The 26,845-nt window shown below is 39.8% G+C and overlaps 1 pseudogene; it reads right to left on the minus strand.

Moving 5' to 3' along the window:
• Positions 1-3,200: 3,200 nt before the first annotated feature.
• Positions 3,201-26,845, minus strand: LOC140713105 (histone-lysine N-methyltransferase SETMAR-like; annotated as a pseudogene).

The raw sequence follows: 26,845 nt of genomic DNA on the forward strand, positions 1-26,845 counted from the left end.
CTTCTCTTGTCGACCAAGACCAAGACACAAATGCCATTTATTCTCCAGTCTTCCAGCCCTTGCTGCCCATGCCATATCCTCTAGCACCCTGCCCCAGAGAAAAATTAATGCCTGTGCTTCTGATTTCTGTACTTACTATCTCTGTAGCAGCATGTTCTATTATATGTAAACTTGTATGCAAATCTTTCCCTCCACAACAGGAAGCATTCTTTGTGTTCCTAGAATATGATACAGTACCTGTTTTATATGTGTTTAGATAATAGTGACCCATTAATACGTGGATACATGCCCTCATTTTTTCTTACTGTTTGACTCATGATCTTAAGACGACTACTAATAGTAATGATGATGTTTTATTAACTCAATTGCCTAGAATAGATGCATACACACTTGCACTTTTCCAAGCTGTCTGTTAAAAATATATGAAATGAGCTTATGTAGAAGGAATTTTCTACTCAAGCAGTTTTATTAGGATGGAAAAAAAGTTTCAGTAATAAATGCTATGGGCGTGTTTAACCTCCATATGGCCAGAAGAAGCTGATCTGAATAATTCAGGGGAAATATGATAAACCCTCTTTTTCTCCCAGGATTCATATGTAATTTTAACCCAAAGTCTTTTCAAATTTCAGACTTCTATCAAAATCTAGGTGATAAGGTTCCTGAGGGCAAGGCTGTTTTCTTTATTAATTTATGTAATCTTTGGAACAAGATCTGCCACATTAGAGAAATTCAACAAATATTTACTGAATCAACATATGAATATGTCAAGGATGCACTGGAATATCAAGCACTTGGTAGGAAGTAACATTAACATCACACTACTTGCCAGTCAATGTGATAGTCACTTTCCCTTTTTTTTCTTTTTAGAGAGACAGCTTCTCATCCTGTCACCCAGGCTAGACTGCAATGGTGCCATCATAGCTCATTGTAACTTCAAACTCCTGGGCTCAAACCATTCTCCTGCCTCAGCTTCCTGAGTAGCTAGAACTACAGGTGTGCTGCCACCATATCTGGCTTCTTCTTCTTCTTCTTCTTATTATTATTATTATTGAGACTGAGTCTCGCTCTGTCGCCCAGGCTGGAGTGCAGTGGCACGATCTCGGCACTGCCCCTCGAATTCAAGCAACTCTTGTGCTCAGCCTCCCGAATAGCTCGGACTATAGGCGTGTGTCACCATGCCCAGCTAATTTTTTGTGTGTTTAATAGAGACAAAGTTTCACCATGTTGGCCAGGCTGCTCTCAAACTCCTGACCTCAAGTGATTCACCTACCTCGGCCTCCCAAAGTACTAGGATTACAGGAGTGAGCCACCACGCCCGGCCATGTCTGGCTAATTTTTTTAAATGTTTGTAGAGATAAAGTCTCCCTATCTTGTCCAGGCTGGTCTTGAACTCCTGGCCTCAAGAGATCCTTCTACCTCAGCCTCCTAAAGCACTGGGATTACAGGCATGAGTCAGCACACTTGGCCACTTTCTGTACATAATCTCATTTATTTTTATAAGTCTTCTCTGAGATTGGTACCATTATTATTGTACCATTTTACAGTTATGTCCTCTTGACTCCAAAGTCTTTGCTCTCTCCCACCACCCATGCCTGTTCTTGAGGTCTGCATCTCCTAAGAAAGGGCAGACACGCAGAGCATGTCCTCCTAGAGCATTGAAGGCAAAGGAAGGTCATGGATAATTTTTCTCTCCCTGTGGACCCTGCCTCCAATCATGAAGTTGTCAGTGGGCACAGCGATATTCCCAAGTGGAGGAGCTGCTGTTGAACTTTTAGATTAATGAACAGGCTTTTTTTTTTTTCTTCTAGTCCTGATCTGGCTCCCTGGCAAGCAGAACACAATTATGTCTTAACCTTTAAAGCCTTTAAGTCATGGCATGCCTTGCATGGTTGTGTATATGGTTTTACCTTATTAACTTAATTTTTATTTATTTAAATGGCCCTCATGAGAGTAAGTCGTCTTTGAAAGGGGATGGTTAATAGGGCTTCCTTTCACTCTGTCTACAGAAATCTCAATAAGAGGACTGATGACCAATCTGATGGAACAGCACTTCCCTGTAGGCCATTATTTGCAACTGCTAGAGTAACCAAAACAAAAACTTGCCAACAATGTTATATAAAAACAGAATCTGGTGGCACAGAAGATCGTGTATAGGTCTAGAGGAAAATTGATCCACAGGGCATGAAATAGAAAATCTATCCTGGTACTCCCCTGCCAACTCTCCTTCCTTAATACTGTCTTTGGAATGGATACTTTGGACCAGGTGAAAATTGAGCATTTAATCATCTTTACTGGCTTTAGCTAATTCAGAGCAAGCTTTTGTTTGCTCAAATTATAGATGCATTAAATCTAAAAACTGTGTCCTTTTCTTGAATTATAAGTTTAAGTTTCAAGTCTGGGCCTTTCTTTTATTCTTTCTTTTCTTTCACCTTTCGCCCACCCTCTTTCCCTTCCTCCTCTCCTTCGTTTTTGTGAGACAGTGTCACTCTGTCACCCAGGTTGGAGTGCAGTGGTGTGATCTCAGCTCACTGCAACCTCCACCTCCCAGATTCAAGTGATTCTCGTGCCTCCCAAGTAGCTGGAACTACAGGCACCCACCACCATGCCCGGCTATTGATTCCCATTTGATTTCACAAATGAGAATCAATTTAAACCAGATTGCAGAGATTTGGATTCAACTCTTGGCTATTTATTATTCTGCATAGCATCTGTACTAGAATCCTAGCATCAAAGTATGATTTCATGGTAATAGTCTGTTGCTGGATCATATAAATTCCACTGGGACAAAACAAAGGTATTTTCTGCCTTTATATCTTTTAACGTTGTACTTAAATTATTTGAAGCTACTTTGAGTGAGTTGAATATGTAATCTCTCAATGTAAAGAATGTCAAAAAAATCATTGTTGGTGTTAAGACTGCATAACAAATCACCCCAAATATTAGTGACATTAAAAAATAACCATTTTAGTAAGAAATTCTGCATGTCAGGAATTCAGGGCACTGCAGGGATGGCTTGCCTCTACTTCTTAATATCTGGGGACTCAACTGGGAGTGATTCAAATGCCTTGGGGATTTCCACAGCTGGGCCTGGAGGATTTGCTTTGAGATGACTTCTTTAGGCTCTTATTAGGTTGGTACAAAAGTAATTGTGGTTTTGGACCGTGAATTTTAAATCATTATAACTAGGCTGAAACACATCTTTATTGGTCAAAATAGGAACCATTACAATTAACATGTTTTTGTCGATGAGAAATAAGTTTGTTTATTCCTGTAGCATAAAAATCTGTGCTTCTGCATTCGACAAACTATTGGAAAGCATTTTCTGCATCCTGCTGGTTGTGGAAGCATTTTCCCTGGAAAAAGTTGTCGAGATGCTTGAAGAAGTGGTAGTCAGTTGGTAAGAGGTCACGTGAATATGGCAGATGAGGCAAAACTTTGTAGCCCAATTTGTTCAACTTTTGAAGCTTTGGTTGTGAAATGTGTGGTCCGGCTTGTCGAGAAGAATTGGGCCTTTTCTACTGACCAATCCCAGCTCCAGGCATTGCAGTTTTTGGTGCATCTCATCGATTTGTTGATCATACTTCTCAGACATAATGTTTTCACCGGGATTCAGAAAGTTGTAGTGGATCAGACCAGCAGCAGGCCACCCACCAGTGACCATGACCTTTCTTTGGTGCAAGTTTGATTTGGGGAAGTGCTTTGGGGCTTCTTCTCAGTTCAGCCACTGACCTGGTCATCACTGGTTGTCATATAAAATCCACTTTTCATTGCACATCACAATCTGATGGAGAAATGGTTCATTGTTGTTGTATAGAGTAAGAATAAGATGACACTTCAAAATGACGATTTTTTTTTTTACTTTTGCTCAGCTCACGAAGCACCCACTTACCAAAATTTTTTCATCTTTCCAATTTGCTTCAAATGCCTAATGACCATAGAGTGGTTGACACTGAGTTCTTCGGCAACTTCTCGAGTAGTTGTAAGTGGATTCACTCTCAATTGATTATTATCAGCTTCCGGTGGCCGGCTGCTGTGCTCCTCTTCTTCAAGGTTCTCATCTCCTTTGTGAAACTTCTTGAACCGCCACTGTACTGTACGTTTGTTAGTAGTTCCTGGGTCAAATGCATTGTTGATGTTACGAGTTGTCTCTGCTGCTTTATGACCCATTTTGAACTTGAATAAGAAAATCACTCAAATTTGCTTTTTGTCTCACACCATTTCTATAGTCTAAAATAAATACAAAATTAGCAGTAATAATTCATTGGCAAAAAACAGAAAGCAAGAAATGTGCATTAACGTGATGTATAACATAACCACATTTGTTTCAGAATGTATTCCAATATCAAATGGCAAATTTCAAAAATGCAAAAACCACAATTATGTTTTCACCAACCTAATATTTGACACCTCAGTGGATGTGGCTGCAAGGCTGAGCTCAGCTGGGACTATAGGTCCAAGTGTCTATAGGTACCCTCTCCAACATGGTGGCTCAAGGAATACTTCCCCCATGACAACCAAGTATTCCAGTAAAGCAAGTTGTAAGCTGCAAACCAAGTGACCTTTGCATAGTGTCACCTCAGAAGTTACAGTGTCACTTCCACCATCCTTTATTGGTGGAATTGGTCACAAGTCTACCAGGAAGAAGGAAAGGAAAGATAGACTGCACTTTTCAATGGGAGGAGAGTTAAAAGGATTTGCATCTGTTTTAGAAACCACTATACTCGTGTAAACTCTGATGTACATTTTTTGGACATTTTATTTTTATGCACTAGATCACTGTGTGAAAAAAATATTGTCTGAACTTTTCTGAAATAAGCTTTTCTGAAGTAAAACAAGCATTTTTGGAGACATTTTATAGGTGTTTTGTAGCTAATTATCTTCTGTAGCTATAATACGTAAGGGAGTAACTTTTAATTAGGTTGTCTTAGATGGCACACTAGGAAAGTCACATGTGATAAAACTAGACATTAGTGGCCATGATGGATGTTTGGCTATAATTTGACATTTATCCAGAGCATTTTAATGTATTTACACTTTAATATTAGCAGTTTCATTTCTAGAGGAAAATTTAAAAGTAGTCAAGGAGTTAAATCAAGATTTACTTACAAATATGTTAATCACAGAATTATTTGTATAGAACTATAAAATTGAAGGTAATCTAAATATACCACAAAAGACTTTGAAACTATTATGGTATATTTATTTCACAGAACACTACAAAAACTCATGCTCTGAAGGATATTTAGTGACAGGAGAAAATATTCATAATATGCTTGTTAGTGCTAAAAGGACTAGAAAATGGGTATATGAAATAATATAAATTATATAAAATATCTGACTGTATTGTATATATAAAACTAAAATATTAACCCAAAATATTGGCAGTGATGATCTGTTAGGTTTGAAAATGTGCATAAGTTTATTGTTTTTGTTGTGCTTTTCTAACGGTGTATTTTAAAACTTTTCTAAAATGATTACATATTTTTTATATTTATAAAATGAATAAATCTTGCATTACTTTATAAAATATGTAAATTTAAATTTTTAGACCTTTTGAATTTTATACCAATAGGGTATATTCCCTCTTAAAAAATAGAAGAGAGAAGAAAAAGAAAGAAAAGGAAAAGTCAAAGGAGAAATGGGGCAGCAAAATATAAATACAAAGAAGGAATTATTTGCATGACACAGAAAAACAGCCTAAACACTGTCTTCAACTACTTGTCTCACTGAAGTTCTCTTTGAAGGGCCTAGAAGATCTCATCTCTACCTTTTAAAATCCAGTTTGCTTTAATTTTTTCATTTGTGTCTGCTTGTTGTGGGTTGAAATGTGTCTCCCTCAGAAAACATAGTTTGAATTCCTAACCCCCCAGCATCTCAGAATATGATCTTATTTGCAAATAGGGTTTTAACAGAGGTAATCAAGTTAAAATTATGTCATTAGGATGGGCTCTAATTCAATATGACTGATGTCCTTATACAAGGAAAATCTGAACAAGAGGATAGAGAGAGAGGAAAGATGATGTGAAGAGACACAAAAGAAGGAAGAAGACAGACATCTACAAGTCAAGGAACACCTGAAGTTGTGAGAGGCAAAAAGAAGAAGAGAGAAAGAGAGAGGGAGACCTGGAACAGATCCTCCCTAATAACTTCAGGGAGCATGGTTTTGTCAACATCTTGATTTTGGACTTCTGGCCTTTAGAACTGGAATACAATCAAGTTCTGTTCTAAGCCATCCAGTTTGTAGTACTTCGTTATAGCAGCTCTAGGAAACACACACACACTAATATATCCTCCTCTTTCTATCTTCCCCCGAAAAAGACTTTTTTTAAATTGACATTCTTCTATTAAAAGATGAAGAAGAAAAAAAGAGGAGGAGCAGAAAAAGTACAGTTGATAAGGCTACATGAAACACAACATAATAAAACAAAAATACATATAAAGAAAGTTAAAGAGAAATAGGATAAGATAGAAAGAGGGAAGATAGGGAAGATTTGGTGAGTTTAGGGCATTAAAAAACTTGCCAAATTAGGAGAAGCCTCATTGCTTTCCCAACTGAGACAAAGGTCTTCCCCATACAAAAGATACATTAGGATATCATCAACAATGTCCTCATCAGTATTCATTCAGGAACAAATTGATAGATAAGTGGGAGTTTCTTTATCTGTCAATACAGGCTTACCACATCTTGCAAAAGCATAACTACCCTGGAGGAATTCAGAGGAGTAAGGAGTATGTAGACATAATATGTCTGAGTTGTCACAAAGGAGGAAGGTGAGGGAAGAAGGGGAGGAGTAATCAATACATTTAGACCCCAAACATAGCTCTAACAGTCTAGGGTAATCCAGATCCATTTCTTTCCCAGACTCATTTTCTGAAACAAAACAAAACAAAACAAAAAGTAGCTCCATGCCCATTAAATGTAAATCTCACCTTTCAAGTCGCCAAGTAATTCCATAGTTTTTCTCAATTAGCACAGTGAAAGCCCAAACTGGTTTTGTTTTGTTTTCTTTTTTTAGACAAGGTCTGGCTCTGTCGCCTAGGCTGGAGTACAGTGGCATTATCTCAGTTCACTGCAACCTCTGCCTCCTGAGTTCAAGTGATTCTCATGCCTCAGTCTCCCAAGTAGCTGGAACTACAGGCACCCACCACCACATCTGGCTAATTTTTGTGTTTTTAATAGAGACGGGGTTTTGCCACGTTGGCCAGGCTGGTCTAGAACTCTTGACCTCAAGTGATCCACCCACCTCGACCTCCCAAAGTGCTGGGATTACAGGTGTGAGCCACCACACCCAACCAGAATACTTCCACTAATTTATTTTTGTCCTGATAACACATAATCATTCTTTTAATGGGTAAAGCATTTCACTGTATAGCTGTATCATAATTTATTTAATCATTTGCTGTGTTGTTGGGTATCTATGCTGTTTCCCACTTTCCAGTATTGGATAAATTCCTTAGAAGTGGACTTTATGACTCAAAGGGCAAACATGCTTTATGTTATCTGGTACATATTATCAAATAGCCATCTAGAAAATCTAAACAATTGGGAGCTTGTTTTTAAGTTTAGAAATCAGAAAAAGTATTAACAATATTGTAGTCATGACCTATTGCTTATGGTACAGAACAAGGGTTGGCAAACTCTTTCAGCAAAGGGCCACATTGTAAATATTTTCAGCTTTGTAGGCCATACAGTCTCTGTTGCATCTCTGCCACTGTAGTACAAGAACGGCCATGGACAATATGTAAATGAACTGGCCTGGCTGAGTTCCAATAAAATCTTATTTATGGATCCTGAAATTGAATTTCAAGTAATCGTCACATGTTATAAAATATTATTCTTTTGATTTTTTTTTCAGCCATTAAAAAAAAAGGCCCAGACTATGGTTCACAGGCCACACAAAAACAAGTTCAGGCTATATTTGACCCACAGGCTGTGGTTTGCCAATTCTTGGTGTAGAATTTACTACTTTGATAAACAATTTTGCAGCATACTAAAAAATCCCTCCTTGAGGAGAAACTTGAACTTTCCTGCAGGTTCTTCTTGGCTCTTTAATATTCACACGATATTAAGACTTCCTTGGACACCACCAATTGTTAGAACAGTCAATGGGTAAATTAATGTCCCTGCACATTAATTGCTGTCCATGTTAATTCAAATAACCGTTGAGCGTATTTCCTAAGGATATAAAGAATATCCATTCCTATGGTTTCTCTTAGAGCTGTCCAAGGATTAAGACAGACCATTAGAGCCATGTTCAGAATCATACTGTATTGATTACTCTTCCCCTTCCTCCCTCACCCTCATCCTTTGTGACAACTCAGACATATACATGACACACTCCTTACTCCTCCAAATTCCTCCAGAGTAGCTATGCAAGATGTGGTAAGTCTATATTGAGAGAGAAAGATACTCTTACTTATCTATCAATTTTTTCCTGAATGAATACCGATGAGGACATTGTTGATGGCATCCCAGTGTATCCTTTGTATGAGGAAGACCTTTGTCTCTGTTGGGAAAACAATTAGGCTTCTTTTAATGTTAGCATCTTTATTATGCCCTAAAGTCACCAAGTCTTTCTTACCTGTTTACTCTATTTTCTCTTTAATTAGCTTTCTGTATACATGTTTTAATCTATTTGGTTATGCTGTATTTTATGTAGTTTTATAAGCTGTATCTTCTTTATCTCCATCTTTTAATGGAGGAATTTTAATAAAAAGAAAATAAGAATGAGGGGGTGACAGGCAGGGATATAGAAGATCAGGATTTGCCAGGGGGTGGGGTGGGGAGGGTCCTAATGCCCCACAGTAGTGTCTTTCAGCTTTCTCATAGGATTTCCTTCTAGTCTCTTTTCTCAGTGCAATATAGCAGCACCATTCAAAACAGAGCCCCACATTTATTTAGCTCTTCTGCCTTTTGTCTAATGGTTCCGTTTGTGAACCACTCTGCCCTAGGAGCCCAGACATGGATTCTCCTGAAGGTCTGGAGACTCTCAGGCTGGAAGTTCTCTGTGCCCAAGATCAGAGCCCAGAAAGGAGCTCAGGCCAAAGAGTTTGCCCTGGGGGTTTATCTGCAAGGTTGTCGGGAATGACAGCAAAGAGCCAGGCTGCTTGATGAATCCAACGAACAGAAAAATCTGTCAAAACACGCAGAACGTTCATTGCAGGGATCGTGGAAACATTGCCTATTTGTTTGGAGCGCGTTTAATTATTTTTAAACATATGCAGTCTGTAGTTCAGTGAACATGTCAGGAATAATAGAGGAAGAAAAGCAAAGGAGGGGAGGGCGGCGCTGTTCCCAGAGCGACTCCTCTTCGCAGCTGGCTGATGGGGAGAAGCAGTCGATGCCCTCCGAAGTGTGGCTCCCTGTCTGTCACCTAATGAAAAGCAGTAGGGGGATTAATGTCATTAGCTCCAGGCCAGCATGCTGTGTAGTAAACAGATATACATCCTGGCTCATTTGGGTGAGTATTTCTCAGCTCCTGCCCACTGGCCTGCAAAGGTCACTCCCCAGCCTTCTATTAGTTAAATGGGGAAAAAAATGGGTTGGTTGAGAGAATCTTGTGGTCTGTTCCAGTGGGAGCAGTCGCTGGGAATTCTGGCACCTAACTCTGCCCCTCCCCCCCCCACTCACCCTAATTGGGTTTAGATTTCTTCTTTGGGAAAAATCTGAGGTAACAAGAGAAGATAAAAGTCCTACAAGTAAATGCTTTGCAGAAGAAAAGAAAATGCTTTATTTTGATAACAAAATTGAATAAGGAGTGTGGAAAAAATTGGGGGTTTGCTGTTTGGATATCATGACCATCTCTCTTCACTCTTGAACCAAGAGCTTTTTCCACATATTAGCACACGCAAAGCTGAAGGCTGAGCCATGCGTGTGTTCACTTTTCCCTAATCCGCAAAAATGTGAACAGTAAACAGTCACAGGTGAATAAAACTTAAATATTTTATGTTCTTAGAAAACACAGAAATTCTGACTTTAGAGTGGAAACTATTTAGGGAATGGGAAATAAAAACATAAGAATGTCAAGAGGAAGAACAAATACTTCCTGAAGATGGTGATGACCAACCTACAGCCACAACAGGAAACTTTAAATAGAGGAATACCCAGAATCCTCCAGAGAGAACCAGGGAGGGTCCAGGAAGCCATTTTGATAAAATGAAGAAATAACTAAGGAAAAGAAAAAGCATGTTTGAGGGAAATGTGGCAAGGAAAATTTAGAGTTAATGCAACATTCCACAAATAGTAGATGAAGAAAAATAAATGCTGCCTTGTAAGAATTTACCTTCTTTTCTTATCAAAGCAGAACACTCTATTTTATACTAAAAGCTTTGAACTGTGCCCTGATGTTTGTGGGCTGTGTAGTATTTTATAGCAATAGATGTTACTATCAAAGAAACAATACAAATGAAAAATAAAAAGAAAATTCAGAATCATTTGTATTTGTTATGTCACAAACTCAATTCTGAGCTCCCCCTCCTCACCCTTATGACTTCCTGAGAGTCACTGGAAGTCATATTTCTTGAAAAGCATCATGGCAGAGTTAATTTTCTCTTCCACTAGTAACGGGCCAGCAAGGGAGAAAAGGAATAATGGAGAGGAAGAGCACACCATAAAAAAACCAAAGCAGAACAAAACAACATCAACAACAACAACAACAACAACAAAAGGCAAATTTAAATAGTTTTAGCTTTTAGAGATGAACCTAAATCTTTAGGCCTAACCAGCCTCTAGGTAGAAACAGGATCCGAGAGCTTGATACTAGTGATCAGACTGTTCTCACTGGTCAGCTGTTGACATAAAGCCTCAGACCCTTTTCCTAGGTCCTAGTTCACAAATAGGAAGGAGGAGGCCCCTCTGATGCCTCTGGCTGCTCTGGAGACCCACGCGCCTGGGAATAATTCACTACACCCCTGCAGGTCCCACCATGTCCCAAGGAAAATGGGGACTTCACTGCAGAAAGATTGCTACCTTGCCCATTCAGCTGCTTCCTGATCTTTCCTGATCCCCCATGTTCTCCACCAGGCCAGAGTCAATTCTCTCCTGCACACAGAGAGAGGATTATATGGCTCTTGATGGTTAGATTTAGGCCCCAGGGCCAGCCTGGGGGAGGCCCATCCTGGCTGATCTCTCCTTGACTTGTCTCTTCTGGCTCCAGGCTTCAGTGCAGGACATTCCTCACTCCTGGGTTCCTTTCTCCTTTATCGAAGCACTCATGCCATGGATGCTCAGAGTGGAGGTGGATTACAGTTAGGGCAGAGGAAGACAAGGTCAGTTTCCACTGTCTAAGGATGAACCAGGATCTACCTCTCAGAAGTTTGATTACCAAAGCTTACAAGAAAATGTTTACATCTTACATGACTTAATATGTTAAAGTAAAAGTGTTCTTATGAACAAAGGGGGAGACTAATGAAACTAGGTATTATCCAAGCATTTTCAGAAGTGCAATTGAATCAAATAGAGAAGGAATATGCTCTGTGTGTGATTATAAGAAAAGTGTGGACTCCCTGCTTCATTTTAACTGATTGACTACTATTGACTACTGAGGTGTTTTTTTTTTGTTTTTTTTTTGTTTTTTTTGTTTTGTGGTAAAAATAAAAATCCTAAGAGATTCCCTCTTGCTTAGCCAAAACTAGCAGTTTTCATGTATGACAAAATAAACTCTTCCAGCTGCAGAAAGCTGGGGCTATATTTTTATCTCTGGGGTCTGGTGACTGCATAAACTATAAGAACAAAGCTAGAGTGATTTATTTACTAAGTGTCAATTAGAAACTTCAGATTTTTTTAAGGGTTTGTAAACATGTACAGTATGGGACATATTATATATATACTGTTTGGCTAACACAAAACACTCATAGCAACCTTGCACATTACAAATTTGATCCAGAAAGCCATTGGGGGTATTTTTCATCCCCTTTCTTTTTCAGCCAGTGTCATTGTCTTGCCTGACCTCAGTGTCACAGGGCCTTCTGGACGAGGAAAGAAGACTATAGTGGTCTGAGGGCCCTGATTTCGCTGGCTTAAGCCATCAAGGGCAATGGGATCCTGTGTTCTTTTCCTTGGACTTTAAATCTCTCTTTTTTTTTTCTTTTTTTAAGACAGGGTCTCTTTCTCTTGCCCAGGCTGGAGTGCAGTGGCACAGTCATGGCTCACAGCAGCCTCTACCTCCCACCTTAACCCCCCGAATAGTTGGGCCTGCAGGCACACACCACCATGCTCAGCTAATTTTTTGTATGTTTTGTAGAGACGGGGTTTCGCCACATTGCCCAGGCTAATCTTGAACTCTTGGGCTCAAGCTATCTGCTGACCTTGGCCTCCCAAAGTGCTGGGATTACAGATGTGAGCCAACTGTGCTGGTCAACTTGAAAACTTAATGGGCATCAGAAGCATCTGGAAAATTTGTTAACAAAAATGTAATTGCACAGATTCCACCTCTGGATACTCTGATTCAGTAGTATGTGTTGAGATCTAAGAATCTGCTATCTATATATATCTATATATAGATATTTTATATACTTTAAGTCCTGGGGTACATGTGCACAACATGCAGATTTGTTATATAGGTAAACATGTGCCGTGTTGGTTTGCTGAACCTATCAACTCGTCATTTACATTAGGTATTTCTCCTAATGCTATCTCTCCCCCAACCCCAACAGGCCCCAGTGTGTGATGTTCCCCTCCCTGTGCCCATGTGTTTTCATTCTTCACCTCCCACTTATGAGTGAGAACATGCAGTGTTTGGTTTTCTTGCCTTGTGATATTTTGCTGAGAATGATGGTTTCCAGCTTCATGTCCCTGAAAAGGACATGAACTCATCCTTTTTTATGGCTGCACAGTATTCCATGGTGTATATGTGCCACATTTTCTTTATCCAGTCTATTATTGATGGACATTTGGGTTGGTTCCAAGTCTTTGCTATTGTGAATAGTGCTGCAATAAACATACGTGTGCATGCATCTCTATAATAACATGATTTATACACCTTTAGGTATATACCCAGTAATGGGATTAGTGAGTCAAATGGTATTTTTTTTTTTTTTTTTTTTTGAGATGGAGTCGTCTTGCTCTGTCACCCAGGTTCAAGTGCAGTGGCGCGATCTCAGCTCACTGCAGGCTCCACCTCCTGGGTTCACGCCATTCTCCTGCCTCAGCCTCCCAAGTAGCTGGGACTACTGGTGCCCGCCACCATGCCCAGCTAATTTTTTTGTATTTTTAGTAGAGACGGGGTTTCACTACGTTAGCCGGGATGGTTTCAATCTCCTGACTTTGTGATCCACCTGCCTCGGCCTCCCAAAGTGCTGGGATTACAGGCCTGAGCCACCGTGCCCGGCCCAAATGGTGTTTCTAATTCTAGATCCTTGAGGAATCACCACACTGTCTTCCACAATGGTTGAACTAATTTACACTCCCACCAACAGTGTAAAAGTGTTCCTATTTCTCCAGTATCTGTTGCTTCCTGACTTTTTAATGATTGCCATTCTAACTGGCATGAGATGGTATCCCATTGTGGTTTTGATTTGCATTTCTCTGATCACCAGTGATGATGAGCATTTTTTCATAAGTTTGTTGGCTGCATAAATGTCCTCTTTTGAGAAGTGTCTGTTCATATCTTTTGCCCACTTTTTGATGTTTTTTTTTTTTTTTCTTGTAAATTTGTTTAAGTTTTTTGTAAATTCTGGCTATTAGCCCTTTGTCAGATGGATAGATTGCAAAAATTTTCTCCCATTCTGTGGGTTGCCTGTTCACTCTGATGATAGTTTATTTTGTGTGCAGAAGCTCTTTAGTTTAATTAGATCCTGTCTGTCAATTTTGGTTTTTGTTGCGATTGCTTTTGGTGTTTTAGTTATGAAGTGTTTGCCCATGCCTATGTCCTGAATGGTATTGCCTAGGTTATCTTCTATGGTTTTTGTGCTTTTAGGTCTTACATTTAAGTTTTTAATCCATCTTGAGTTAATTTTTGTATAAGGTGTAAGGAAGGGATCCAGTTTCAGCTTTCTACCTATGGCTAGTCAGTTTTTCTAGCACCATTTCTTAATAGGCAATGCTTTCCGCATTGCTTGTTTCTGTCAGGTTTGTCAGAGATCAGATGGTTGTAGATGTGTGGGGTTATTTCTGAGCGCTCTGTTCTGTTCCATTGGTCTATATATCCGTTTTGGTACCAGTACCATACTGTTTTGATTACTGTAGCCTTGTAGTATAGTTTTAAGTCAGATAGCATGATGTCTCCAGTTTTGTTCTTTTTGTTTATGATTGTCTTGGCAATGCAGGCTCTTTTTTTGGTTCCATATGAACTTTACAGTAGTTTTTTCCAATTCTGTGAAGAAAGTCATTGGTAGCTTGATGGGGATGGCATTGAATCTGTAAATTACCTTGGGCAGTATGGCCATTTTGATGATGTTGATTCTGGTTATCCATGAACGTGGAATGTTCTTCCATTTGTTTGTGTCCTCTTTTATTTCCTTGAGCAGTGGTTTGTAGTTCTCCTTGAAAGGGTCCTTTACATCCCTTGTAAGTTGGATTCCTAGGTATTGTATTCTCTTAGAATCTGTATTTTAATAAGCACCTCCCCTCAATCTAGTCATTATTCAATATTAGGATCACATTTTTGAAACATTGATTAGATCTTTCAATTACAGTAATGCTTTAAATATTATAATTTAAATTATGGAATTTGGGGGAGCACTTTTTAGGAAGGTGTGAAGCACAGCATTTAGTATGCATTGGGGGCCTGGCCTCATTTGCTTAATGCATAGTATGACTTTAGGACGACTATTATCATCTTGATGACATTGTTTAGTGTACATTGCAGATGGAGTATTTTCTCTGTTCCCTCCAGCAGTCTGTTTAGGGCTGGAACCAAGTGATCATAAAATATTGCAGGGAATTTGAAAGTTTTTCCATTTAACTCGTCATACTGGAGCTCAGGGATAGAGCAAAATGTGTGGGGCTCATGTCGCCTGTTAGTATGATTATGTGTGCAACTCAGAAACATGGGGCCTTGAACAAGAAAGTGACTTAGTGGGTGGCGCTTTGTAAGTAGCATAAGACAAAACACATAAGAAAACTATATGTGTGTATGTACATGCGTGTATATGGTGAGTTACACTGTTTGGCACTTAATGGTTTGGACCTATACCAAAGGCAAACCACTGAAAAAAATACTTGCCATTTCAAGGACTGCATAAGGTGACCGAATTTCCTCTATGAGACATAAATTTCACTCTTGCTGCCCAGCTGGCTGATTGTTCAAATTCAATAAATCACAGATTCAACAAACACATATTTAGAGAAGGAGGGAAGAGGAGGAGATGAGTAATATCAAGCTGTGCAGATAAGAAGGCCAGGGCTAAGTCTTTGAATTTGTGCACAATAGAATGAATACCTTTTATCCATTCGCCCCACTAAACACCACCACCAGGAAAATCATTTTCCAATTAGTCAGCAGGTTTCAGCATCATTACCTTTGAGATCAGATTTGCTACCATTCAAAAATGCATCAGAGGCAGTGTAGGAAGAGTTAAGCATCATTCCTGGCATGCGAGGTCTGGGAGGAGGTGAAATTAGATTAGCTGCAGGAAAATGGGAGGGTTTACATTACCAGAGGGGCTCTACCTGGCTCCAGGCTTAACAGTGAACAACGCTCTCAGCATATGGCATTACAATGGATTAGTGATCAAGTACGATTAATCCTAATAGATCGTCTTTTGAACCTCAGTGGCTTGTTAGGTGAGAAAAAATTGTCTGTCCCCAAAGTGTCAGGTGAAACTCTCATTTGAGGTAAGACTGCCATGTGGAGATGGGTCTCCATCTGGTGGCTTCCTTTTGTGAAACTCCACCAGAAGGTGTTTTAATGAGGCTTTTATAGCAGGCACCACCTGCCACTAATCTTCCCCTCTAAAAAGGTGTAATTGAGGGTTGGTTTTACAGTATGGCTCATATCCTAACCTTGGGAATTCATCAAGAAATGCAAATCTGGGTGGGATGGTGTAATCATGAAATGCCATTTTGGCTTTGGGTTTAGACTGAAGTGGTTATAGAAATTTGTGGTGGGCTAATTACAACCAGCTATATAGTAGCTTCCCCTTTTCAGTTAGATTAATATGTGTGTCATCTCAGAATTAAATAACCAAGTTGATGGTGACCATATGTCTTCATTCAATTTTTTGCACATGTAAAGAGTTGCAAGGCTGCTAGTGGTTCACACAATTTAAAGGTTTCATTTACACTATTAAGGTTTAACTGGTTTGAATTTACTGTACATTCGTCCTCTTAGTAGATACTTCAGTTCTACAATGCATTATTTCAATAAGACATGAGCAAATTACAGAATCACTGAGTCATTTTCTATCTATGGGACTTGGGGAGTAGAGGTATTTTTCTTTATGTCTTAATTTAAGATACAGATTTCTGTTACACTGCTATGCTGGCAGGTTAGTTATTGATTATGCTGATGTTTCTACCCAGGACTTTGAAGTATAAGACGCTGTAGAAGATAGAGTATTATAGAACAACTTTGATGTTTTTAATTCAACAAACATGAGTTAAATTCCTACTATGTACTAGTTAATGTTGTTACAGATTAGGAAATAATATTATTAATAACAGTAACGATAATAATATTACACAAACTCTGCCTCCCAATAGTGTGGTATCATTTTGTTTTCATTCTTGTGCTACTCAGAATATTTTTGAAAATCATTTCCTTTTGCCAGTACTACCTTAGAATAATATGTTAAGAAACATCTCAGCTATATGTAATCAAATCAATAAAATAGTATGTATACTTAGATAAATTTCAATATTTGAGGTTCATCTATACTCCATTTTAAAAGTCAAAGAAATGCATGGCTCCTGGTTACTTGCCTTTCAATTATTAGTTTAATGAAAGAGTATTGTAAGAAAGGTACGTGACCCAAAATATCCCCAGATCCAAGCCTGGTTTGCAGTTTGAGTTTGGAACAGCATTTATAAATATGAAATATGACTTTAAAACAGAAGACATAAACTGGCATCCCAAAGGCTCTGACCTGCAGTTTTATATTTGGGCTTTTATTATTTTTGTTTGCTGGACTACACACGGTTTGTGTTTTTTAATACAAATTTTAATCCATGTGGACATAATACACTCTTTCTTTTTCACCAAAGGCCTTGTTTACTTCCTAATCTCACACCAAAGCACACTGACAAAATTGAATCCCAGATCTAAATAAGGTTGATATTCACACAAGTTTGTGAGCATTGATCCCATTACTTTAGAATCAATCCGTGAACTTGTCTGCATGCATGCAGTGAAGCCCTTAGGGATGTATGAGTGAGGGAGAAGGCAGGAACCTACCCAATTAGCAGAATCACAGAAACAAAATCTACCATTTGTAGGGCTCAACATTTTATAACTATTTTGCTCCCCTGTCCCTAAAGTCCTTGCTACACAACCAGAAGCCAGAAACTGGAGGGACAGGGTAGGTGAGAAGAAGACAAGACCACATTATTTAACCTATTTTCCACTTAGAAAAAGATTTACAATCAGTTTGAAAATGTGTAACTCGAACTTCAACTTTCCCAATGCCTTTCTCCAGGAAATTCAGTTCTCACAGACATGAATGATTAGAACTAATCTTACCAAAGAAAGAGAGTACGTGAATATTGTTCTCTCATTGACAGGAGAATGAGGTTGATTATATTTTTCTTTAGGCTTTGACAAATTAGAAAGTCAGTCTCTCCTTTCCCCTCAATAACCCCTCAGTGTAGGTTTCATTTAGAGGAAATAAGAGCTGCCTGAAGGTTACATGACTGCCTGACACCTAGTCTGTCTCTTAGTATTGGCTACATCCATGCATCATATTAAAGAAGTATCCAACCTCTCCCTGCCTCAGCTTTTCCACCTATTTTACTCATTCCACTAATGCCATAATCAGACCTAGCCTTGGGAATGATTATGAAGCAAGAAAATGTTGTCTTTGAAGTTTCCTCGCTTGATGCTGCCTTTTAGTTTCCTTTACTGTCTGGTAATGCTCTTCCCGATTGCAGCCCCTCCCCAACTCTAGGATACAGTGCCAGGGCTTCCAGCCTCAGACAGTTCACAACCACATCTGTCCGTCCATGTCTCTCCAGCCCAAACCCCCTGGGCCATGATTTTCTAGCTACTTTCACCAAGCACCTTGTTGTGAAGTGGGTTTTTGTGCCCTGTGATTTTGGACTTTAAAAGCATTGGGTCTGAAGCTAAGGGAATGGTTTTCTTGATAAAAACGAATAAAAACTCTGTAGCTGGATTGGAGAATCATATAAGACCAGAAGAGGTCTGTGGATCGCCAAATCACACCATGCTTTGCCAGGTGCCTGCCCCTGCGCCTGGATAGTTTTGTGTATTTTTAGTAGAGATGAGATTTCACTGTGTTGTCCAGGCTGGTCTCCAACTCCTGAACTCAAGCAATCCACCCACCTCAACCTCTCAAAGTGTTGGGATTATAGGCATGAGTCACCACACCCAGCCAATATGGATTTTTATGAGAGTGAGACAGTTATCCGGGCATGTTTCCTGTGACTTTTAGGACTTGAGGATAGTCACAATGGAGGTATATTGGCTAAAACTTTGTGATTCCATATTTTTGGTAATAAGTAGGAGAGTACTCACTTCTTTGGCTCAGGTAGAAGTCAAATAAATTTATTTAAACCCTTTCCTTCCTCACACAACATTCACCAGCATAATGACGCTGGGTTGTATTTTGTGTCAAATTTACATCCCTCGGTATCTTCAATTCACTACCGTTTGTCCTCTTTCATAAATTATGTCTTTATTTTATTCTTCAGCATTCACCTTTCCAGCTCTCCTATGCTCTCCCTGAGAGCCTTGCAGTGTGCCATTCTTCCCCTGGAGAACCCACCTGTAAATAAATTCCCCCCCTCAGACTTTCTACATGAATCCCAAAAATGAGGTTGGCTCACCTTGACATTTTATTGTTATCTGGCATTTTACCCTCTATCTTCCTCATTATGTCACATATGTTTGTAACTGAGGCCAGGAAAGTTTTAAGAGAAGAGAAAAGAAGAAGAGAGCAAAGGAGGAGAGGGATAGGGAAGAAAGGACCAGGAAGAAGATTTTTGTTTAAATCCTTGTTTCTGTTTTAGATAAATTATTTAGACACTAATCCATATCCCTAGAATCAGATAAAAATGTAGGTAAGCAACCTTACATGAATTTCTCTATAAGCATGAGAATTACTCACCCAAAACACTAGAATAGGTGTAGCATTGCCCCTGAAAACAAGTTGCTGGCCTCTGGCAGAGGCTCACAAAGTGCTTGTGAGATTTATATGTATGGAAGATTCCTGAACCAGCACAAGATTTTGATTTAGTAGACCTGGGTTGAATCCCAAGAATCTCAATTTATAACAGCCACCCACAGTGGTTCAGACACCGTTCTAGAGAAAGAATATGTCACAGTTTTGGGCTATTTCATCAGATCTTCATTACTCTCCTTGGCCGTTTGAGAATCCTGAGTGAGGAATTTCAAAGATGAATGTGTGTAGAGAAGGAGCCTGTTGCATAGAGAAACAGTAAATTTCATTGCATATTATGTATTTTTTAATTTAAAGAAGAGCTATCTTGGACCAGTTATGCTCCATAAATAAAGCATATAAGCATTAAACTTAAGAAAGAGTCTAGTCTCTGAAGCAGTTATTGTCTACTCACCAAAAGAACTGGAATGAATATAGGCAGCCCAGGCCAGGTATGTAATGTGGGTGTTAAGACTCTGTTTACAAAAACCAATGTGGGAAGGCATGGAATTTCCATACTGAGTGCTACTTGTGTATACAGTTCCTCAATTTGTATTCTAGAGGAACCCAAAGTTTGTTTGCTGCAGGAGCAAATCTCACATTGCAGCAAAGCTGGACATTCCATAGCTCCCAAGCTGATGTGTTGCCCTGCCTGCCCTATGCTTCCCTCCTTGTCCACTCTAGCCAATTCCTTAAAGAGCATCTAATTTAGATGAACTATAACCGTTCAGAGCATTATTGTTTAAAGCCCCCATGCCAGCTGACAGCACTATAAAGTTTGAAATCACCAATCAGCAATTATCTTCATATATTCATGATGAAATAAAGTTGCAGAAAAAGCCAGTTTTTGTTTCAAGAATACCCTCTTTTAGTTATTTTAGGGTGGTAGTGATGCTTATGGCCATTGGACAGTCTCATGCACAAAGAAATTCAAGTTGGATACAGCAAAAGTATCCAAACATGAAGGGCAATGATAGCATCCCAGCCTTTGGATAAAAAAGAAGGCCTTGATTCAATAATTTTTGGCTGGGTCAACCAGTACTTGAAATTTAATTTTTTTACCCAACATTTCTCTCATATATAAAGGATTGCAGGTAGACTTGGACTACTAGTACCTAATATAAACCACTATTTTTTTCAACTCGGAATCTACATATGCATTCATTCTGAAGCTTATCTTTTATTCCTAAAGCCTGCAAACTAGATGTAATACTAACTTTCAGCAAGCAGGCCTGGTGCTTACTCAGGAGAAAGTTTCCCTTCTTGCTTTCATCCATAGGACTTTCTATTCTGAGAGTGTTTGACTTCATCCCTGATTGATCTTTAACTGGCATGCATTAAAAGACTCTCCCTGAATAAGAAGTGCCATGGAAATAGGCACCTTTCATCTTTGGAGGCAAAGGAGCCCTGTGCCACATGGTGGGGTGGCAGTTCCTTTGATCAGCATTTCTTTACTAGAGCCCAGAAATTGAGTCACCCCAGCAGGCATAGCAATACAATAGGCAGTCAGTATCCCAACGGAACCAATGCTAAGCAGTGATTGGGAATTTCCATCAGAGCATCTTAATCCACTAGTCTGAGTTGTCACCATGAGTTCCACGATGCCCATTAAAATGACTTCAGGTCACCTTTACTGAGCCTGCCCATTCACTCCAAAACAATTATCCTAATCCCCTTAGCAGACCCAATCCCTTAACACTTATGAAGTGCCCTCCTACGCGGGGTGCTGACATTTTCCAACAACACTGGCCTCTTTGAAACGCCAATCAAAAGTCCTCCTTGTTAAAATACACGACCCTCTCTGCAAGTATAAACAGACCTTCATACATCACCACCACCATCATTAAAAAGCACTTACAGAACACCCACCTGTGCACGATGCTGTGCAGCCCGGCCCGGAACAAGCAAGTGTTCCAAGTGCTAGCCTGACGAAGGAGTGGCTACAACCCTGCGGCTTCAGGGTTCTTCTGCTGTTTATTTAACACAGACTGTGCCTAAGGGCATGGGCCTGCAGCAGACCATTTCTGGTAGCTGGATAATTGCCCCAAGAGAATTAATTAGCTGCTTAACAGAGCAGATCTAGGAAATGTAGTGTGTGACAAAGCTTACCATTAAAGTTTTACCAAAATACTACTTCTCAAAATGTTAGTTACTACTCCCCAGTACTCAACTACTTGGTTCTGCACGGGGTGATTCGGGAGGATCTTTCAGTTATTTTCCTTCCCCTATATACTGTCACCCTACTGACTACTCACCACTAAGGAAGGAAGGGTAAATCGAATCAATGTTGGTCCAGTGTCATGCTTTTGGCCAGCAAATCAGGGCAGAGGACATCGATTTATTTATCACTCCACTACTTACCAGCAGGGCAACTTTGGAGAAGCTGGTAAATGCTCTGGGCTTCAGTTTTCTTCAGTGTCGAATGGGAAGCGTACCATATATGGATTGTTTTAAAGGTTGAGTGAAACAACATAGGGTGAAAATTAAGTGCTTGGGACTCAGTGGTGTCAGAGAAATCTGGGCTAAATCTTAGACAAGACTGATAGTATTTACTAAGTCTGGGAGCCTTTTGAGAGGTGAAGCTGGGAAGGCCTTTGCATACTCAGGGGGGTGAGAAAGTCTGATGAGAAAGGAGTGAGAAAATAACACGAGAAAAGGGAAGACATTTTTTTAAAAATTATACTTTAAGTTCTAGGGTACATGTGCACAACATGCAGGTTTGTTACATATGTATGCATGTGCCATGTTGGTGTGCTGCACCCATTAACTTGTCCTTTACATTAGGTATATCTCCTAATGCTATCCCTCCCCCCACCCCCTCCCCACAACAGGACCCAGTGTGTGATGATCCTCTTCCTGTGTCCAAGTGATCTCATTGTTCAATTCCCACCTATGAGTGAGAACCTGTGGTATTTGGTTTTCTGTTCTTGCGATAGTTTGCTGAGAATGATAGTTTCCAGCTGCATCCATGTCCCTACAAAGGACATGAACCCATCCTTTTTTATGGCTTCATAGTATTCCATGGTGTATATGTGCCACATTTTCTTAATCCAGTCTGTCACTGAGGGAAATTTGGGTTGATTCCAAGTCTTTGCTATTGAAGTGAACACATTTAAGGCTAGCAAAAGTTAGGCAGGGACAACCAAGGAATTAGGGTGCCTGGAACCTAAGGGCTTCATTGGGAAGTAAGAAGAAGACAGGGTGAAACGTAAGAGAGAAGCAGTGGTGGAGGGGATGTGTGCCATCATCCATTTGTTCATTCATTTCCTCAGCCATGTACAGACATCAGCATTTATTGTTGTCTACCCTGTGCCCGATGCGATGTTTGACAAATTTACATGATTCTTTATGCAGAAAGCAATATAGTAACCTGGAAGGAACAATGATTGTGGAGATGTGAGCTTGAATCCTGGCTCTCACCTCTATTATTTTAGGCTTCTCATTAGCATCATTTTACCCTTCTTTAGCTGCATCCTTCCTGTGGGCCCAAGGGAGACATATGTTTCACATAATTTTAAATCTTGGCATAATAAAGATACTGGTGCTTCGAATCTAGCTAAAAACATGTTTTGACAAAGATGTATATGATTTAGTTTCCTCCTCCCCATTGCAATATTTTCCCCACAATGCAAGTTTAGGTATCTGTCCTTTACTTAAACCATACACAACGTGACAAGTAATAAAGACTTTAATAAGAAACATGAAAAGAATAAACCTGAAGATGCAATCTTTCCCAATTCAAAGATGTTTGTTCAAAGCAGTTCCACTCAACAGTCTTAATCTCTTGAGAGGAGTCTTGGTTTATTGTGAGAGTCTCCTACCTAAGATTGCTTGAAATGCCTGCAAAGGGAACCTGGTCTGTAACCTAGCACTGTGATGGTCTTAGGTCCTTTCATGTCTTTTCCAGTGCTTAATGATAGGTAACCTATATTCCAAAATTCTAAGTGGATATCGCTGATTCAAAGTACATAATACATATGGGTTCTAGCAAACAATATTTTACCTACAAAAGAAAAGTGAATGTGGGCTGCAAACATCCATTGATTTTAGATGTCCACATAGTGAAGAGGAGGTATTCAGTGTAGCTCACTCGATTCTGATTGAATATCCACATTTTTAAGCCTGCTCTGTTAGAGCTAACCTATAGAACTTCACTTTCTCTATTGGCAAATGGGAACAGTAGTGCCTACCACAACAGGGATATCAGCAAAACTGCATGAGGATAATTATTTAAATATCCTGGGACTGTTCTACCTAAAGCAGTCTTTTTAGTTCCTCATTGTACCATCCTTTTAAATGCTGAGGATAGGTGTCCCCATAATCTGAAAATGTATTATTTATTTACAAGTTCAATTGTCTGTTTTCTTCATTTACTAGAATGTATGCCCCAAGAGAAGAGAAATCTCACTTGTTATATATCAAGACTTGCCTGCTCATAGGAGGTACTCAATGTTTGTTGAGTGCATAGTAGTTGATCAACAAATGACAGATATATACAAAACTATACATATGTATATATATATTCATATATTTATAGCTTCTTTATTAGTGTCTGTTTACATATATATTCATGATAAAAACATTCTATATGAGCTATCATAATCCTAATTTCATGTATATAAAGAAATGAGTTGAGAAAGGTTGAGTAACTAGTCTAACTTCACAGTGCTAAGAGTACCGGTCTTGGGAATTGAACCTGTAAACCCACACCCAGTTGACATTTCCTCCATTACAGCACAGCTCCTACTCACTAATTTTTTCTTCAAGAGATGGCTATCAGTCTTCCTTACCATACCCTGTTTCAGAGTCTGTTTCATAGGTTGTAACTGTATCTATCCTTCCCAATGTTTCCTCAGCCCACAATAGCCTGTTCCATATGTACAGGGCTATAGCCTGAGGTATCCTTGTGTGGCTCTCTGGCTCTGATCTTGTCATGGAGCCATCTCAGTGCTATTATTTCCAGCAGTGGGCTGCTCCAGCATTCTTAAAGCCCCTCATTTAATTGGCTATTCAAAACTCAGATACTGTGAGCCCTCGTCCCCATGGGGTTAAAGCACCCAAAAGAAACCCCACAGATTTTCTTCTACTTCCCAGCAAATTTAAGCCACACATGTACCAGCTGCTGATGGACTCCACACCCCAGCTGTGCTGCTGAAGGGTGACTATACTCGGGCAACCGCTTCCAAATCGAGCTGCTGAAATGGGGCCTCATGAGACTTTGACAGTGTTAATTACTGAATCCTCCCAGCCTGCCAGCCAGGCTTCTCCACGGAAGGCCTCGCCTCGCCATGTGGAACTGCTCCTGGTGGCACTCCCTCTGAGCTCCCATTTGGCAGCACACAGGCAACATTTTAAAAGATGTTTTCATTTGCTTTAGCGTTTGGTTCATCCTCCCCCTTCTGCCCCCCGACTCTGACACTTCGGGACTGAAATATGTTTTTTGTAGTTGTGGCCGAGTTCCACCAGGTTCCTGAATCCTGCATTTAATAAGATAGTTGTCAGAGGAGAGGCCACAGCTGGAGGCGTTGACCCAGGTTTTACATTCAGGGGTCTGTGCACACAGACCGCATGAATGGTTACAAGTAAGGGCATGGGACAGCTCTTTACTTTGTAAGTCTGACTAAGTTTTGTTCCAGAGTCCTCCTACACAGGATATGCTCCACGTTCATATATAATATTTAACTTTTCTGTAAGAGTACATACAGAAAGAGAGCCTTGGTTGGGACAAGAGTGCTTTTGTGACAGGTTTCCTGAAAGAAAAAACTCTACATCATTTTTATGCCTGATTTAACTTGACCCGTCAATCACAAGAATTTGGCCAGCTATGCTATGAAACAATGCAAGTTCCATTCACAAGGGCTGTAATATGCCATTCATTACGATGACTCTCTTGGCTTCCACCGTGGGTGTCCTCTTGCTCCACCAGAAGACCTAAGGGGATAAAAAAGAGCCAAGCCACTAGAATAGCTGCAATAGAAAGCACTGTGGTCACAGGGCCAGTGCCAACTCCAAAGGCATGTACCAACCAAAATGCAGATGTTCGATTTGGCCATGAGAGATGGCATGCAGGCCTTTCAGGTTCAGTGAACCAAACAGGATGATGAGGGTTTTCATCTTCCAGAAGTTGCGCCCATAATTCTAATTGCTAGATTGAATTCTCCTTCTCCAGAAGATTAGCTGTAGCCAGTTACTAGGGACCCATGCAGAGAAGACACTTTATTCTTTTTCTTGGTTTTTGTACCATAAAGTTTTCAGATGGAGCAGAGAGACAGGTATAAGTCAGGATACAAATGGAGTCTAGTGCTTTCTGCTGCCTCATCTGAAAGGCAGCCATGCAGGAGATGCCCCAGACAGCAAATCATTTTTCTTGTGGAATCATGATCTAAATTTTCCACATGAAAAGAATCCCAGGCCCATTACTCTACAATTTGAATTTTTTTCCCACTTAACTTCCCAAAGAAATGCAATCTTTTCCCCAAAGTTCAGTTCCATGGGCTGAATTGCGTCTCACAAGAATTGATATGTTGAGATCCTAATCCCCAGTATCTTAAAATGTAATCTTATTTTGAAAATAGGGTCATTACATATGTAATTAGTTAAGATGAGATCATGGTAGAATAGGGTAGGCTCCTAATCCAGTATGATTGATGTCCTCATAAAAAGGGAAATTTGGACCAGAGACACTCACACAGGGAGAATGCTGTGTGAAGACAAAGGATGAGATTGGGGTAATGTCCCATAAGCCAGGGAAGACCAAAAGTTGCCAGCAAATCACTGGAAGTTAGGGGAGAGGAACAGCCTAGAACAGATTCTCCCTCTCGGCCCTCAGAAGGAACTTACCTGCCAATGCCTTAATCTTGAACTTCCAGCCTCTAGATCTGTGAGCAGTACATTTCTTTTGTTTAAGCCATTCAGCTTGTGGTACTGGTTACAGCAGCCCTTGCAAACTAATGAATAGAGCAAGTGTAACTGCTTTTTTGCACTTGTGTCCCCTGAAAATTAAAACTCTTAGGGAGAATTCTCTACCAGTTTTCCAGGTAAGTTTTAGAGAAAGATATCTGCCTTACAAGCTGAAAAATGTCATAGGTGAGCAGACGATGCTATGTTTACAGGTCAATATACTTTCTGTAAGGTTATTTATAAGCAGTGGATTTATTGCAAATTATTTAATGTCCCTCTGAGGAAAGGGGAAATTGAGATATGAAGGGCAGAGTCTCTGCAAATGAGGTTCTGTGGTGGAGAGTTGCATGCAGACTAGGGCTTGCTCACAGAAATAGTACCTGTAAGGAGATGAGGCAGAGGAGAAGTTGAGTGGTAGTGTGGCTACAACAGATGGATAAAATGACGACCATCCATTGTGGCCCTAAGACCAGCTCCAGTGTTGGGAATTGTAAATTGTGTCACTAATTTCCTATAATTTTGCAATGAAGAGAAACTTACCAGAATCCTGAGAAAGCTGTTCCCAGATGGGGTGAAATGTCCATAAAAGTTGTGCACTGCCCAGCACTGCAAGGAATGGACTGTAGTGGATGCTGTGGTTGTTGGCCAATCCCCTCTTCAAGATGAAGACCAT

The sequence above is a fragment of the Chlorocebus sabaeus genome, chromosome 12 (genome assembly GCF_047675955.1).
Source record: "Chlorocebus sabaeus isolate Y175 chromosome 12, mChlSab1.0.hap1, whole genome shotgun sequence".
NCBI classification, from domain to species: domain Eukaryota; kingdom Metazoa; phylum Chordata; class Mammalia; order Primates; family Cercopithecidae; genus Chlorocebus; species Chlorocebus sabaeus.